This window comes from Macrobrachium rosenbergii, chromosome 47 (assembly GCF_040412425.1).
Source record: "Macrobrachium rosenbergii isolate ZJJX-2024 chromosome 47, ASM4041242v1, whole genome shotgun sequence".
NCBI lineage: Eukaryota > Metazoa > Arthropoda > Malacostraca > Decapoda > Palaemonidae > Macrobrachium > Macrobrachium rosenbergii.
The window spans coordinates 15539593-15546715 of NC_089787.1; the positions used below are offsets into that span (position 1 = coordinate 15539593).

The 7123-nt window shown below is 39.8% G+C and overlaps 1 pseudogene; it reads right to left on the reverse strand.

Moving 5' to 3' along the window:
* Nucleotides 1–5134: 5134 nt before the first annotated feature.
* On the reverse strand, nt 5135–6891 carry LOC136830870 (uncharacterized; annotated as a pseudogene).
* Between the last annotated feature and the right edge of the window lie 232 nt (nt 6892–7123).

Sequence of the window (7123 nt, forward strand, 5' to 3'; positions counted from 1 at the left end):
GTAAATGACCTCACGAGTGATGGTGATGTGTGCTTTATTATTATTTTTAAGAATCGCATTATAATCATAATTCTGTTTAGTCAAGAATAATTCACACCGCAATTTTTTTTATTTTTTATTATCATGGGACTTTTTCTCATTTTCATTTTTCTACAATTATATCTGCTTCTGTGACTTCAGGTGCATGGGCTTCCTTCCCATGATTTCCCAGAACTATTGACCATTTCAAAGTGGCGTATTGCTCTTCAAGTATTCAACGGTATTTATGCTTTATTTCTGGAGCTAAATACTTTATATCTTCACCTTACTGAAACGCTGCAAGTCCATTCAGATTTTGTCAGTATTTTCAAAATGACATTTTGAAAAAATTCAGTAACACATTCAATTCGTAATTTTTAAAAGAGAGAAATCGTTAAAAGAACTTGACAGTAATTTGTCATGAAACTGAGGGAATCTTTCCGATTTGTTAACGTGAAGAGAGTTTAGAATGAACTCCTAACAGACCTTCCAAATTCACCTCTAAATGTTCCTTCGAGTGCCTTGTCTAAGACATATAAATTTAACATAAGACTAATATCTCCTGCTTTAGTGAAAGACCCCATTACTGAAAGAAGCTTGACATTATCCCCCTAACAATACTTCACAACTGCCGAAGTGGTTCCTGTCCAGGTGGCCGAGGGGCTCTAGAGGTGAAGAGGAGCTGAAGAGGCTAAGGTTTTCTCACAACTTTTCTGATGGGACGTCTTTATCGCCCGGAGAGTGTGAGAGAGGGCGGCAGAGAGAGAACTCTAATAAAAACTAGATGGCGCTTGCAAGACAGCGGCACCATATGGTCAGACCTTCACTTCTGAAACGCCGATGTCAGTCTTTGTTTACTCTACGATTAAAAGGTTGAAATAGAGGCATGAATACTACTCCGCATGACATTTGCTGTTGTTTTCCGAGGACCTTTTGTTTGTAGTTTATAATTTTCTTTTATTGAATAAGAGGTTAGAAAATGACGTTTGCTAATTGTTGTTCGGTTGTCATAAAAGTTATGTCTGATTATTCGTTTCAGTGACGCATTACAAGTAATTATTAGACTATGCCCTAAATTTAGAACAAATTTGTGAATGTTGTCAACTAACCCTTCGAAAGTAGCAACTGAAATCTTTTGACAGGGACATTTCAGTCGCACAAATCGTCCACCTCATTCGCTTTGAAGTACCACATTAAATGAGAACTTTAGCAACACCAAAAAATAGTTTTTGTTGGCGTTTTCCATAGAGCTTCGGAATGAAATGAGAAAGAGTTTAATAAGTTCTCTGTATGTGGTTGTACCGAACGTTCAGGCAGAGTAACTATACCTGAATGCGCCACAGCATATTTGGATTTTTTTGTCTGTCTTTGCCAACATCTCTAATTCCTAGCGTAATATTGTTCCAGATGATTTTCATTAATGACTCTTTATCCAGCTGAAAAAGACTGAATAAAACAACGCTGATAACTCATACGAATGTGTGTAACTATAAAAATATGAATTATAATACTTCACAGTAACTATTCCAAATCGGTTTGAAAAGATTTTTCTGTTATATGTCGGAACTGTTTAATCATTGGCTTAAGACAGATATGTGAAATCGTATATGGACAATACCACGTCACTATTAGTCAAGCACGAAAGCAGTCTGGGAGATTTCTCCGCCTGTACTATCCCCAGTCCGTCCTGGCGTTTAAGTCGTTTCCTCCGAAGCTGCCAAGTTACTTGGCTGTTACTTCGTGTTTCCTTTTTGTTGGAATCTGCTTCGGAATGAAGGCGAGATCATGCCACGAGGGCATTCCACCAAGGTCAGGCGTTGATGCTCAAATCCTTATTTTCCTGGACACATCAGTTTCATTGTCGTCTCCTTTTGCCACAACAGTCATTTCCGCCGCTCAATCTGTCTATCAGTCACTCACAGTCTACTTACCCGATGTCTTTTACCGTTTTTCCTTCCAAAATTTGAGATGCATCAAAATTGGAAGGCAAACTTGGAGTCATAACGGCATCAAAAATTTTAAACCAGCAATTGACAGAACAACTATTATACCTCTACAGCTACCTTCCTCCCTCAAGGACCACATTCCACAGCCTGAGGTAGATGGAATGAAAACGTTACGTAGAAAAGGGCCTCTACACGAAAATCGAACCAAAGGGTCTTATATCCAGAGAGTCGCTTTTAATTCAATGGTGTTTATGCAATAAAAATAACTCCTCAATGGACGTGTATTCAGACCCAAAAGTAATGTAAAAGACAGATATTAATATTACTGAAAACTGTTTCTTAACGATATAAACACCCGCTGTAAACACTAAAAGCATAACTGCCTATTTTCCCCTATTTAATGCCCAAGAAAAGTAACTGAAAACATCACCGTTGAAAAGCAATGTAGTAAAAACTCATGTCTATTAGACCAAAGGTCCTTTCAGTTGAAGGCCAGTTCTTGATATGTTACTTTTGGCCAAGTGCCCGTTTTGGAAGTACCCAGGAACAGTAAATATAAACAACAATGTCATTAAAGGTTCTTAAGACGTTAGGAATGAGGTCCCCTGAAAAATGTTTCCTTCTCGCAAGATCTTAGCTCCCACGATTTAATACTGCCTTTCCTTCTCCCCGCCTGCATTCTTATTCGTTCTCTGCCTATTTCTCAGATTCCCTCGCGTTCCCCATTTCCTCCCTTTCGCAAACACGCTAACGAACCAACAAATGCTTGCACTTCTTTTTAGAATGGAAAATAAACTTTTGTGATATACAAAAGAATAAAAACGATTATGACTCTGGGTTGTTTTCCTTTACAAAATACCGAATCTGTTTTTTAAAAAATTATATAGGAATACGAAACGAATCAGGACTCAGAAAGGTCAGGGGCTGTTTCGAGATAATATCTGTTTTCCATTTCTTTGAAAACACTTCTATGAAAAAAAGGATAACTATCAAATCCCTCCCAATGCACATTTTCATAGCTTATTTTGTAAATGAATTTCAGTCTTCTCTGTGAGTTGCTACAAAAAACCACTTCTACAAAGAAAACCTTCAGAAAAAGGTGCATATTGTATATATAATTTCCCCAACAAAATTGAAATAAATATAACCAAAACCCCGCATATATATATATAAAAAAATAGTAAATGGGAGTCAGGTCGACTTATTGAAGGACCAACACGTGAAATATGAAAGTTGGAATTTCGATTTGATTGCTTTTGGCCAGAGGGCAGAATGGCCTTGCAGCTGAATGCAAGACGGTCTTTGGAAAATGAAGGGTGAAGGACAGAGGAAAATTAAAGCCAAAGGAAAAAAGCCAAATAAGATGGAAATAAAAGAAAAGGTTTGGAATTTCGTCTCGAAAACATCATTAATTTGAGTTTCCTATTTATGGAAAGGAACATTTCTTTTCAAGGTTTAGATTGATGCTTTGGTTGTTGTTATTGTCGTTGGTCTTTGTCTTATTATTATTGTTATTATTATTATTATTATTATTATTATTATTATTATTATTATTATTATTATTATTATTTTTGTTGTTTTTCGGTCTATCACAGTCATCCTATTCGACTGGGTGGTTTTACAGCGTGGTGTTCCAGGTTGCATCCTGCCTCCTTAAGAGTCCGTCACTTTTCTCACTATGTGCGCTGTTTCTAGTAGCACACTCTTCTGCATGAGTCCTGGAGCTTTTTCGGAATCTAGTTTTTCCAGATTCCTTTTCCGGGATCTTATGATCGTGCCTAGTGTTCCTATGACTATGGGTACAATTTCCACTGGCGTATCCCATATCCTTCATATTTCTATTTTCAGGTCTTGGTACTTACCATTTTTTCTCTTTCTTTCTCATCTATTCTGGTGTCCCATGGTATTGTCACATCAGTGAGTGATCCTTTCTTTGTGATTTTGTCAATGAACGTCACGTCTGGTTTATTGGCACGTACCACCCTGTCTGTTCTGATACCATAGTTCCAGAGGATCTTTGCCTGATCATTTTCTATCACTCCCCAGGCTGGTGTTCGTACCACTTATTACTGCAAGCTAGCTGGTGTTTCTCGCACAGGCTCCAGTGGAGGGCTTTTGCTACTGAATCATGCCTCTTTTTGTACTGGTTCTGTGTAAGCGTCGGACATTCGCTTGCTATGTGGTTTATGGTCTCGTCTTTCATATTGCACTGCCTGCATATGGGTGAGATGTTATTTCCATCTGTTGTTCTTTGGACATATCTAGTTCTTAGGGCCTGATCTTGTGCTGCTGTTAGCATTCCTTCTGTTTCCTTCTTGAGTTCTCCCATCTGTAGCCATTAGCATGTTTCATCACTGGCCAGTTCTTTGGTCTGTCTCATGTACTGTCCGTGCATTGGTTTGTTGTGCCATTCCTCTGTTCTGTTTTTCCTTCTCCCCCTCTCCGTATATTTCTGGGTCTTCGTCTATTATTATTATTATTATTATTATTATTATTATTATTATTATTATTATTATTATTATTTCTGATGTTATTAGTGGTAATGTAGCAGCAATGAAATGACTGCGTCCTGGTTAGCCTTGTCTGCCAATTAGTGAAATCTCCAATGTATATTCACCCAATAAACCAGTTAAATTACTTTCTATGTATAAAATTTGTAGATAAACCTATTGATAATGTTTTTTTTTTTTTTTGACGAGATTCATACTTTACCTTTAGGAGGCGTTCTCTCATAGAGAGAGATTATTTAATAAATTTATTACGCCCAAAGACGTCAAACAAAGTTACATATTAGCAGTTACTTACAGTACATCAGAACTCAACAGAAAAAAATTACAGCATTGAATTATCAGTATATCAGTTACAAAAATAACATATATGAAATTGTATTCCATTATCACAACATCTGCAACAGACAGTTTAGCAGCCACCAAAGTGTGGATGACGAGTCAAAATTACGTCTAGGTGGTCATCTTTGAGTAAATATTGGCAGGTTTGAAGTAAATTTTGTCCTTGAGGTAACAGATTCCTGACAGTGGGGCAATGAAGGCAGTAGTGTTCAAGGTTATTGGCATTAGCAAGGTTACACAGTTTACATGAGGTGTAGTGTGGTATATCTAGTGTCTGTCCAACCTGCCACACAGGACGATATCCCAACCTTATCCTGGCACTTACGACATTATGCCTACGCACCATGAGTCCACGTCGCTGGTACTTGTGACGGCTCTGCAGAAAGTTATCATGATGTTGTATGGAAACACTAGTGCCCCTCTCTGCATCCCTACGCTGTACTGTACGGGCAAAAGCTGCTGAATATATTCTATGTTTAAGGCAGTGAAGTGAGGGCTCAACATTTCTGTCATCAAGTTCAAGCGTGCAGGCAGCTTTATAGCAAGACTGTCCACCATGTCATTCCCAGCAAGCCCAATATGGGAGGGCATCCACATGAAGGACAAGACAAGCGAGGCATTGTAAGCAGCAGCGAGTTGACACAATATGTCTCGCACAACACGGCCACAGCTGGGTCTAGAAGATGTCAGTGCCTGGAGTGCAGATTTGGAGTCACAGATCACCAATCCATTCACATTTCTTCTAACAAGTAGGGTTACTGCATCCCATATACCTTGAAGTTCGCAATAAGTGGAACTGGATGAGTTTGGCAACCTGCGACCATGCCACCCACCCTCAGGAGATTCTAAAGTGGGGAGAACATAGCACATGCTGCACTTCCATCTGCCTGTACTGAGCCGTCCACGTAGATGTGGTGTCCTGCAGGAACTGAAATTGACACTTTGGCTATTGTTTCCAAAACCAACTGCTTCTGTAGACTGGGATGGGCATCTTTAGAGGTTGGTGTGAAAGTGACAGCAGGAATAGGAACCCGCCATGGTGGCAAATCTTGGATGACTGCTTGCTCAGGTACACCGATATCAAGGTGTCGAAGATTTTCACATACTGCCCTAACTAGGTTATGGCCCCCTGGCCGGAGTTGAGGTCTTGGTGCATCTTCGTCAAGTGATGCTCTGAGTACAGCAGAGAAGTTTGGAGTAAATTGTGGAGAGTGTAGACATTTAACAGAAAACCAAGTTACATTGGCATAAATTCTCTCTATTAATGGAGGTAACATGAGTTCGGTCTGCATGTTGACTATCCGAGTGGAAGGAGGGCATCCTAGGATAAACCTCATTACTCTATTTTGGAACTGTTCTAGAGGTTGTAACACCTGTCTGGGTAATTGAATTAAAGCAGGAGATAAATAGTCAACAACTGACCTTAGGAAGAGGATATAGAGGTTCTAGCCACGGGGATAGATATACCTGTGGCCCTGGTGGCAAGCCACTTGATGGGAGTGAAGCGAGGCTCCAGTCGATCAAGAAGGTTTTTCACCATGGGGTGGATTCGTTGGCGTGCAGGTATAGCAGGGGTGATCCTGACTGGTGCACCTAGATATGTATACTGTGTGCAGTGAGGTATAATATTCCCACCCATAATGAACACTGGCAGGTCTTGGAGATTCCGGGCAGAGAAGATTCTGCTTTTTTCTGGGGAGAGTATGAGGCCACAGGAGGTACAGGACCTGTAGAATTCTTGAAGGACACGCTGAAGGTCTTGAGGGGTAGTGGAGTGGATGCAGACATCATCAGCATAGCAGGTTACAGTGGTTCCAGGGATAGCAGGGAGGAGAGACAGTACACGGTGCATAAGAATATTAAAAAGAAAAGGGCTCAATACACCGCCCTGAGGTGTGCCAAGCTCAAAATTTTCATAGGAGCTACACGCACCCTTAAAGAAAACACGTGATTTTCTGTTACTGAGATAACCGTTTATCCACTTCAGAAGGTTTCCTCTGACACCAAATTCGACAAGCTGATCAAGAATTATATCCCTGTTGGCTATATCAAAAGCACTTTTGAGGTCAAGGAAGGCAACTACACTGTTGGGGGACAATCGGGATCATAGAGAGAGAGAGAGAGAGAGAGAGAGAGAGAGAACGTATTGCAGCTTTGGCTAATATACCACCTGCCTAATAGTGGCTCTATTTGTTGCGACCTTTCAGCGATGCTGAGTCACAAACAAGTTTCATCATTCACGATGAATTTTGTATGAAGAAGCTATCTCATATAAATAACCTTCAGTTCACTTCTAAGGTATTGTTTGAG